Source organism: Nicotiana tabacum, chromosome 16 (genome assembly GCF_000715075.1).
Source record: "Nicotiana tabacum cultivar K326 chromosome 16, ASM71507v2, whole genome shotgun sequence".
NCBI lineage: Eukaryota > Viridiplantae > Streptophyta > Magnoliopsida > Solanales > Solanaceae > Nicotiana > Nicotiana tabacum.
The window spans coordinates 94,659,483-94,671,286 of NC_134095.1; the positions used below are offsets into that span (position 1 = coordinate 94,659,483).

The window sequence follows — 11,804 nt, forward strand, 5'->3', positions numbered from 1 at the left end:
CTCTACCGAGCCATGCTATAGTCGGTCGGGTATTGCAACTATTGTGTAACCACTGATCAGTTGGGTTTTATCGAGCTTCATGTGGCCGGGTACGATTCTACCGAGCCTTATAATGGTCGGATATATTTTTATCGAGCCTGTTACGACCGAGTATGATATGATGATGATTTCGCCCACAGAGGCATACATATGTTACAAGTTGTATATTCTCTACTCCTCTTTACATTACGGTTCTTATTTATGCTTCTTTCCTTACATACTCAGTACTTTATTCGTATTGACATCACTTTTGTGGATGTTGCATATCGTATTGCAGGTCCTGATAGACAGGTAGACGAAGCTCCACCACCATAATAGGCTGCCCAATTCAACGATTATAGGCGAGATTCCTTTTCTGGACTTGCCATGATCTTGGTATGCTTTTTTGTTATAGACATTATAGGTATGTCGGGGCCCTATTCCGGTAATGTTACAACATTTATGTTCCTTTAAAGGCTCATAGACAGGTGTCGTCTCATGTGTAGTTTTGGATAGCCTTGTTGGCATAAGAATATAAGTTGATAGAGCGTAAATTCCGCAACTCTTGTTATGTATTGATTGGATATATATATATATATATATATATATATATATATATATATATATATATATATATATTGTCACACCTCCTTTTTTACCCGAGATGGGGTATAAGGGAGTTTTTTCCAGTTTAAGTGACAATCGAAATGGGATTATTTATTTTATTCAGAGTCGCCACTGGGGATAATTTATGGTGTCCCAAGTCACCGATTTGTTTTAAATCCCAAACCGAGGAAGGTTGACTCAGTTTTAAGCCTGCGAAACCAGAAGACCGGGTAAGGAATTCTGTTAACCCGAGAGAAGGTATTAGGCACTCCCGAATTCCATGGTTTTAGCACGGTCGCTTAATAGTTTATACTTGGCTTAAATTATTTAATATCCTACATGCGTTTTACTTTTACCGTTTTTTTTTTTAAAAAAATTACTTGATTATTCATAATTAAAAAATTGAGTTACGCGTACGTATACTCTTTTGTTTTGGAGCGTCAAAAATCATGTCACACGTATGTATCCATAATTGATAATGTTTATTTATTTAAGAAAATTTTAGTTGAAGCTGCGCGAACGCATCCCTCGAGTCCCTTTTTTTAGAGTTAAATTTGCAATTACGTTACACGAGCGTATACATAATCACAATACTAATATAAATTGGGTCTAAAGCAAACTACGATCGTTCAAAATAACAAAAGAAATTTGCGGAGGCCATGAAAATTCAATTGATGGCAAACCCCGATTATAAAAGAGTTAGTAGTAATTATCTGAGGGTCGTGGGTTATTTAATAAAAATGGCAAATCTCAATTTCTAAAGAGTTAAAATTAATTAAGTGAGGGCCATGCGTTTTGGGATTTTATTCAACATGGCACACCTCGAATTACTTTACTCAGCCAAAACAAACTAAGGATGTTCATAAGTGATTATTTTGCTAAATGGAAAAATATGCTAGCTTTATGACTTAATTGCTTTACCAATTCATACATGAAATGGCTCGAACCAACAGATCATATTTGATTTAATCCCAATCCAATTTTGTATCTTCCTAAGACTAACAAACGGCCCAACCAATGTAAATGCTAACCAAGCAACCTATCAGTTAATAAGGCAATTGGAATTCAATTTAATGAAATTCACATTTTTCTCAAACAGCTTATTTTCCAACTGAAGATAGAAGCTACAGAATCTTACAGCAAAATCATGAATACTAGCAAATGACCAAATAAATACAGAGGAGACAAATTATATTTATTCAATTCTTACACACCAAGAGAACAATACAAGTCCGCCGATTATTACTGGCTTTAAATGATTACTAGTTTATATCTAAAGCCCTTAAAAGAGAATAGTCATCGAAATAACTTAAACAAACATATACCAACACTCTACAGTTAATGACCAAATTCGAAGATTTATTTTTCATTCAACTAGAAGAAACTGAGATCATTCACCTTAAATTATAACAAAGTCCAAATCTAAGAGGAATCCAAGTTCAAAATCCATAATAAACGTGTTCAATTATAGTCCACCCCAATTTAATCCAGATTCAACCAATAAACAGACTCAACCAAGGACTTATGCATTTTATGGAAGATGATTACAAGATTTCTTGAATGTTAACACAGAACCAATCAAATTTTGATATTACGACAAGTTCATTGCAGTAGAAATGAAGGATCGTAATTCAACATACTTCAGATTTCCATTAAAACTTAAAAGCCAAACAAATCAAACCTAATAATGGTTTGATTATGAAAGCAATATTAAATTCCAATTTCAACGATTATGAAAACACTGGATTAACCTCTATGTAACATCAAACATGGATCAAGTAGTTCACAACAAGGTTACATATATGAGAAACATCGTAACATAAAGCTCAATCGATTCAAGGCATGTCATAGCCTAAACACTACCCCGAGCATGGATAAATACCCCGGTGCTTGCACGTGGGCTTTAACCCTACACATATGCGCACTTATAACACAGGAATAACTCAAGCAACTAGTGCCTCAACCAAGTTAAACGACAAAGGTTGAATCTTTAATCAAATACTCAAAGTCAACTAAAAAGTTAACTTGGGCCCGCGCTTTGGAACCCGATAAAACTCACAAGTTCCAACCCATTAAATTACGAGTCCAACCATACTAATTTCACTCAAATCCAACTCTGAATCGATGTTCAAAACCCAATTATTCACTTTAGAAAAAACTAGACAAAAATTCCCAATTTCTCTTTTTAAAATCATCAATCAAATGCCAAAATTGAAGATGGAATCATGAAATATAATCAAAATCGAGTCAAAAATACTTACCCAATCCATGTGGTGAATATCCTCTCCAAAATCGGCCAAATCAGAGCTCCAAATGTGATAAAATGAATGAACCCTCGGAATATATACAACTTGCTCAGGCATTTCCGCATTTGCGAACCTCCAACCGCTTCTGCGACACAAATTCCGCTTCTGCGGACACCACTAAATAGCCGACCTCTCGCACCTACAGACACTTGTCCACTTCTGTGCAACCGCAGGTGCGACCCTAATCCCCGCTTCTGTGCTCCATCTTGCTTCTCGTCCCAAACCATCGCTTCTGCGTTGCCGCAGATGCGCCCATAGTTCTGCATCTGCGCCCATAGTTCCGCATCTGCGAAGATCCCATGCTCAGCCCTGTTTCGCTTCTACGAGAATAAACCCGCATCTGCGGATAACTCCCCCGGCCTTCATCGCAGGTGCGACCATATTTTCACTTCTGCGACCACCGCACCTGCGCCAAACCAACCGCAGGTGCGCAACACCAGAACCAGCAGCAACCAGCACCCTCGCATGAAAAAAAATGGTCCGGAACACGTCTGAAACTCACCCGAGCCCCTCGTGGCCCCCTCCGAACATGCCAACAAGTTCCAAGACAATATAGGGACCTACTTGAGGCCTTAAATCACACATAACAACATTAAAACTACGAATCACACCTCAAACCAAACTTGACGAGTTTATGAACTTTCAACTTCCAAAACTCGTGCCGAAGCCGAACCTTACCAAATCAGTTCGGAATAACCTCAAATTTTGCACACAAGTTCCAAATGACATAACAAACCTATTCCAACTCACGGAACCATAATCCGAACCCGATATCATCAAAGTCAACTTCCGGTCAAACTTATGAACATTCCAAACCTTTAAATTGCCAACTTTCGTCAAATAGTGCCAAAACCTTCTAGAAATATTCAAATGCAAATCCGGACATATGCCCAAGTCCAAAATCACCATCCGGACGTAACAGAACTATCAAAACTCCGATCCGGAGTCAAATACACAAAAGTCAAACTTGATCAACTCTTCCATCTTAAAGCTTCCTAGTTGAGAATCATTCTTCCAAGTCAATCACGAATCACCCGAAAACCAAAATCGATGATACGCATAAGTCATAATATATCTTATGAAGCTACTCAAGACCTCAAACCACCAAACGAAGTGCAAATGCTCAAAACGACCATTCGGGTCGTTACAAAATATGCCTTACAATGAGTAAACTTTGTGAAGTTAAGGGAAACTAGAATAAGAATAAGGTTAAAAAAATCTATCCTATCTAAAATCGGAAAAAGAATTCTAGTAGGAATGAGATATCAACTAACAATTCTAGTTTGACTAGAATTACAAATATAATCCTACTAAAACAAGGATAAAATTACTAGGAAACAAGAAATAAGAAATCCTAATCTTTAAGGAAAAGAAATCCTAATCTTGAATGGGTTCTTGGACTTCTTGAGATTCTTGGGCCTCAATTGGATTAAGGCTAATTAGTGTAAGCATTTGAAATTCGTGGCTCAATTCTCCAAATCTATTGACATTTTCGTGAACCCAATAAGCCTCTATTGCTATAGAAAACATGGTCTCCACTTGTGCTTCTCTAGCATTATGATTTGAGCTTGTATGCTCATCACTCCCACTGTTTTAATTTATCTGACACACTTTCTTTATTAGTCCATTCCAAAAGGAATGACACATTTATATATTTGGAAACAATTTAACTTCAAACTTTCTCTTTTACCCAGTTTACCCTTAATGAGAAGCTTTTGTAGAGACACAAATTGAAAGCCCCAACAAAAGTTTTTATGCTTTAAGCTTTTAAGACCAAAAGTTTCAAAAGTCTTCATTTTTTTCTTAAACTCTGTGGCAAAGTGCTCTAGCACGTTATGTGAATATACATATGATATAAACCAAATGCCCGAGCAATCTATAATTCTTAGTCATAGGTGTAATCAAAGTACCCAAGTTAGGTTGACCAAATCCGGTGCGAACCTACGCCCACACAAAACTGTGTTGCGGGTGTATAAAGGATTTTGAAGGATTCAAGCAACAGAGGCTCAGAGTTAAACAACATTAAAAGCTGGTAGAATACTTTTACATTTTAACAAAGGACAGGGAGGAAACCCCGAATAGATGCGAAATAGAAAATGATTTTGCCATATCCATAGTTGACCATCCCCCAGGACCCTTGTAGATGCCTACATGATTAGGTTTAAGTTGCTCAAATAAAGTAGTCCTTTTAGCCTCTTTTCAGATTCTTCATTCCTATGAGAGGAAAACATACATTTATAGCGTTCATGTTTCTTCAAGCCTTCTGATTTCTCAAGGTATGAGGGTTAGACAGTTTCTCTATTTGAAAGTGTTGAGACGAGGACAAGATTCAGACGATCTGCACCTAGATGCTTAGCGGAAGTAGTTTTTTTTTATCTTATTATATCTATGTTGCTCAAGACGCATGTGAGGTGCGTTTAAACCATGAAGCCAGGTGCAACACAAGTTGAGCTCTTCGTTTTAATAGGCAGTGCTTTAGTATATACACAAGGTGTGCTCTAACCATGTTACCGTCCATAGGCTATATCTTGAAGATAGTGGGGTCCAAATAATGAATGTGGCTGACACAGTAATATGTTAGTTGTTAAGAAAATTTAATGAACGAATATTTTAATAATTAGGATTTGAAAATTAGATGTTTAGCACAAGAAATCTAGTCACTAAACCTAAATTAGAAACTTAAAGCTACATCTTTTCATCTAAATCAAAATTTAAAAAATGTTTTATGAACTTGATTGATGTGCCTTTTACACAAGCTCGTCTTTTAATTTTGCTTGCATCTCAACCCCAGTAGACCTTGGTGCATTGTTATGCTTTTCATTTGATAAGACTTGGTTATATGTGCTTGTTGCATGTCAGGTATAGTTCTTATTGGTGAGATCGGTGGTACTGCAGAAGAAGATGCTGCAGCCTTGATAAAGGTTAGTGATAATTGTAATACTAATATCTATCACGAAGTACAATGTTGTTTGCAATTAGGACTGATGTGTTATATGCTGGTCATTCTTGTATGTGATGGAATAACTGACATGCTCTTTGCTGGGTCATCTTTTTATTATGATGATTTTATATCTGGGTCCGCCACCTTGTTTGCAGATTGTTTGTGTCAAATTCTAAACCATGGTTAAACGCCATATATGGAATGGTAACTATTTGTTTTGTAGTTTTAAGTTAGTGCCTGTACAAGGATTAGTTTAAATTTCACAGTAAACCTACTGTATTAGGCAACACGAAAGGTTATGTTCGCCCGACCTCTCCTTACCAGGAAATCGCAAAGATCCATCTTTAGCTATCCCAAAATATGTCTTACTAAGTATTGGAGGAGTATCAAGGAATGATATAAAATTTGCTCCAGACTAATTATGCTCTTTTGAATTTCCTGTATGTGCTTTTTTATGAATCTATATTCGATAATACTGTACACCTTCATGTATTTTCCCTTGAAATATCTGGATCACTTATTTCTTTACATTAGCAAACACTATATTGTTGAGAGGAAAAAGATGTCCATTTTCTGAATGTTGGGATACTTGCCATGTCAGTGAATTGTGATATGTTCTTAAAAATCTATTTTTTTAATTGTTTTGGCATTGGTGGGAATTTATGTGTCTTTCGGCTCCTTAAACAGGAAAGTGGAACTCAAAAGCCTGTTGTTGCATTTATTGCTGGACTAACTGCTCCCCCTGGACGGCGAATGGGTCATGCTGGAGGTACTGTTCTGGTTCAGCTAATCTACTTGTGGTTTTTTTGATTGACCTCCTCTCTGCTAAACAAAAAATGGGCAGGAAAACGTTGGTAAATTAATTTTTTCAATAAGGTTGGAGTAGCATTTCTGACTGTAGTTAACATCCAAAGCTAAGCAAGTACAAAATTTATTCTGTCCATGTTACAGTAACTGTAATCAGAAGTTAAGAAAGAAGTCCTCTTAACTGCATTTGATCAATCCATGCTTTAAGGATTCTAATCTGATGAACTGTTATATCCATTCCCCAACTCCCTCAATTAGAAAGAACACAATATTTATTACTTGTAATAGCAAGGTGGCAGCTACCGCGTTGGATTTAACAGGCTTTCTGCACTGTCAACTTATCCCTGCCTCGAAGTCTGGGAAATTGCTTAAATTCTCATCCACTGGGTAAGTTTGGTAATCCAAATTCACCCAGAGAGATTTGATTTTCTCAGTTCACGAGAGTTGATAGTTCTCAAATTACCGAGGACATGACCCTCGATAGAAAGGTGTGGAGGTCGAAAACTAGGGTGGTGGATTGATAGACAGTCTAGAGTTTTGCCTTGTCTTACCAGTAGTAGTAGTAGTAGTACTAGTCGGGTACCTTCCTATTCCTAGTCCGTTGTTTCTATAGGGTATGTCAGTATTAGCAGTAGGATTTGCACTATTCTTGTAGTTTCATATCCACGGATCTGTCATTATTCGTTTGTGTTATTTGCTTATACTGTCTTATCACATTGTTGTTGCTATTGTTTCTCTATTGCTCCATTTTTTTTTACGTTCTTGAGCCGAGAGTCTTTCGGTAATAGCCTCTCTACTTTCATAGGTAGGGGTAAGGTCTGCATACACGCTACCCTCCTCAGACCGTGAGTTGTTGTAATAGCAACTCTCACCCTTTCGGTTCGTGAGTTGTTGTATTATTGTCTTGAAGAGTTAATGTTTCATGTGCTGTAAAAAGAAGTCTTAATTTCCTTTTCTAAACCGTGATCTGTCTTGCTCATGCAGCCATTGTATCTGGTGGAAAGGGAACAGCACAGGACAAAATCAAGGCTCTCAAGGAAGCTGGGGTTACAGTATGCGAGTCTCCTGCAAAAATCGGGGTCACAATGCTTGATGTGTTCAAACAGAGGGGTCTTGCATAAGCAAGCGGCATACAATTCATTTGGCAATTTTTCTTTTTGTGCAGACATGTGCTAAAAAAATGTGTAGTTACCCTCAAAACTCATATTTAGCCGAGAATAACAAAAGAGAATACTTTGAATCTCCATTTGTTTTTCCAAGCATCATTCAGAAGCTCCAAAAAGTTCTCCTTGTTGACTTTTCAGTTTACACTACCAAATTTCTTGTATTGCCAATGATGTTGCAATAGTGTGCCCTTTTTTACTGCTATGCTCTGAGACCTTTTTTTTTATTAAACAATTCAAAGCTATGGTGTTATATCATTTCCTTCTGAAGCAAGTGCTTAAGTGATCTCGTGAATTAAACTATACTTTGGACCTTGGAACTACAGCGGTAAGTGTTGCTTTTTCATGAAATGGCTATTCTATGGAATGACTGCTTTATGTTGAATGACTTGTTTTCTCAGACGAAGTTTACATGTCCTGAAATTGGATTGAATTTGGTCTCAGGTTTTGCGATTACTTCCTATTATAGCATTGCATTGCCTTTGAACCATTAGATGCGTTGCATAAGAGGTCGATCAATTAGGATTGAAGATAAAGGAATAAGAAGGAACATTTAACTAACATTGTACACTTTGGCATGAATGGTGGACTACTTGTATTTTCCTTTCCTTTCCTTTCTTTGCAACTATCTTTCTATGCGTTAAAACTAAATCTCTCGTAATAGTACACCTGGATAATCTCTGCTAGTAGTTTTTAATAAAATAATGGCATAGTTACAGAGACATCTCTTGAGGTTTTGACTTGTAACGCTTACCTCCCTTATGGTTTCAAGTGTTACATGTACATCCCTTCTTTGGTATCTAGGTGTAACAAAAATATTTTGTTATCTAAAAGGGACAAGTTTGGCCAAACTATTCTTAGAAATTACTTGTCGCTGATCTAATTATAGAGAAATCATACTTCAAGGATTCTGCAGTACTAATGTCGTCCACACATATACCTTCATCACCGTAGAGTTTAAAACAAATTAGCAAATCGTGGTTTAGAATCGACTTTCCCTAACCAATAAGGATATTTAAGCCAATTAATCATATCGTCCCCTCGCCCCACCCTAACCGTCAGCAAGGAAGAGGAATCAGTGATCTAGCTTAACGAAAAGTCTTAACAGGTTAACGTTTAGCTTGCCATTAAAATTGCTCGATTTAATTAAGAAAAAGATAAGAATAACCTCCTTAAATTTAAGAACTGACTTTGCTGTCGAATCCAATTAGTCTACTAAATAATTAGGCTGAATATATTACTACATACTTTATAGAAAGCAATCTTAAAAGTTGAGGCCATGAACTCAACCAATACTCTCTACGTAACAAACTATAGACATATGAAAACAAATCCAGTTGAGTAAACTCATGTCTTTATTCACAGGGTAACGAACACTTCATGAAGCATCATAAACTATGAAAGATAAGACTAATAGCAACTTAGTACACTTGAAACCTGCAATGTTCAAATATAAAGAATTAGAGTTAAGAGCTTTAAGAATGAGGGAGGTGAAAAAACACACATTTATAAAAAATAATTAGGCTGAATATATTACAGTTGAGGCCAGGAACTCGACTAACAATCACTATATGTAACAAAACTTCACATAAACGCAAACAAATCTGGTTTGAGTGTCAAAGGAAGAAAACTGATATCTTTATTCGTAGGTTATCAAACACTTCCGAAACATCACAAATTATGAAAGTAAAAGTTTGCACTTTGCATTGCCGGACACTAATCAGGCTCGAATAGGCTCGAAAACTAATCAGACTCGAAAGCATACGCCTCTGTGGGCATTATCATCATATCGTACCCAACAGTAATAGGCTCGGTAAAAACGTACCCGACTATCATAAGGCTCAGTAGAATCGTACTTAGAAATGTCGAGCTCGGTAAAACCCAATTGATGAGTGGTTGCACAATAGGTGTCGTACCTGGCCGATTATAGCGCGGCTCGGTAGAGTAAAATATGTACATATATATAATGCATGCTGAACTCATGGAATCACATTCTCCACCTTTCGGAGTGACAATAAGGTCATTGCACCTTCGATTAACGTTATGGACATCCATACCATCCATATGAACCTCAATAGGATACAAGCATTATACATACATGCTTAGAATAACTTTATAAGGAAAGAACAACATGGACAGTATCCATTATGGAATAGCGTATCGTTTACGTTCATTTCATTTTAGATCATACCAAAAGAAAGAAGGAAGTGCCTTAACATTCCTTTATGATCTCTTCCTTATTCCTCAAGTCAATACCAAAATCAATGTCCTTGTCGGGTCGCATGCCTGGCAGGTCTGCAGGAAACATATTCGAAAAATCTTGCACTACCGGAACAGAATCAATGGTAGGAGTATCAGTACCAATATCCCTCACTAAGGCCAAATATGCCAAACATTCCTTCCCAACCATTCATTGGGCCTTCAAATATGAAATCACTTTACAGGGAACATAGTCCAAAGAACCTCTCCACTCAATCCTAGGCAATCCCACCATCGCCAACATCACGATCTTAGCGTGACAATCCAGAGTATCATGACATGGTGACAACCAATCCATTCCTAGAATAACGTCAAAGTCAACCATACTAAGCACTAAAATATCAACTCTCATCTCCAATCACCCAATAGTCACCACACACGACCGATATACACAGTCCATAATAATATAATCATCCACCGTCATAGATACATGAACAGGTGTAACTAAGGAATCATGGGGCATATCCGAATAATGATCAAAGTATGATGACACATATGAATAAGTGGAACCAGGATTAAATAATATGAATAAATCCCTTTGGCACAGTGAAACAATACATGTGATCATTGAATCTGAAACAATTGCCTCTAGCCAGGTGGGAAAAGCATAGCATCAAGCTTGACCACCACATGTCTTACCTCCCCATATGGGGAGAACTCGACCCGTACGACCTCCACCCTGAGCTGGCTGAGCGAGTGGTATAGCAACTCGTGCAGGAGCCATGGACTGGCCTCCCGGCTGCACTAGACCAAAATACTTCCTCACATGCCCCAACTCTCAACAATAATAACAACCTCGAGCCAGAAATGGTGGTGGGTCCTGTATAGGACCCCAAGAATTAGAATAACCATTGGTAGAACCCGGTACTGACGAACCCTGAACTGATGGAGCACGGGATAAACTCTGAGCTGAGAGGGCATTTTACAACCCATATTTGCGTACGTTAAATCACGTCGTAAGTTAGTCGATGTAAATCGGGGAAAAGATTATTTTTGAAATGATAAGAAGTTAATCATGTTGGTCTTAAATGATACAAGGGTGTATAAGAGTGGTTAGTAATTATTAGAAGTTAGAAGTTAAATGAATCAATGGTGTTGTAACCCGTATTTTTGGATAAAAATAGATGTTCTTAATATGCCAAGGAGGTCGTGTTTTAAGGTATTTGAATTATATAATATCCGTATCATAATTCTTGAAGTCAAACGAGTTATGAAACAAAAGTTGACAAACGTTGTCGCAACTTACGTTTATAATTTTACTTAGAATTTAAGTCTAATGTTACTAAGATTTTCTCTAAATATACTTGGAATTATAGGCTGATCCACTACTCCAAATTGAAGATCTACGAATCTAGTTTCTAACTTATTAAATCGTTCATCGATACAACATCGGAGTAGAGAGATATTTATATTTTTGCAAGACTGCGTAACAGCTCTCTACGAGATCTACTTAGGCTGTTGAGATATATTGATATATATGAGATGCCTAAAGACAGTTTTAACTCATTATTTTTTGCTCTCTTCAAACCATAGACACCTAAGAACTTTCTCTCAAAGTTCTCTCATGATTCAAGACCCAAACAAAGTACAAACAACACAAATCAAGTATCGGGAATCTCGTGGCGCTAGTGAGTTTTTTGTTCTTTTTATTGTTGCTGATTTTGGTGTGGTTCTAGCTCGTATGGGGGATTATTTAAAGTGGTT

General features: G+C 37.1%; 1 long non-coding RNA gene across 1 annotated transcript; it reads left to right on the forward strand.

The window, feature by feature from the left end:
• The first annotated feature begins 5,181 nt into the window (after nucleotides 1–5,181).
• Nucleotides 5,182–8,046, forward strand: LOC142170734 (uncharacterized). The gene is made up of 4 exons (XR_012700167.1): nucleotides 5,182–5,206; nucleotides 5,790–5,851; nucleotides 6,559–6,640; nucleotides 7,663–8,046. It is a non-coding gene; the product is annotated as an uncharacterized LOC142170734 (long non-coding RNA).
• Nucleotides 8,047–11,804: the final 3,758 nt, after the last annotated feature.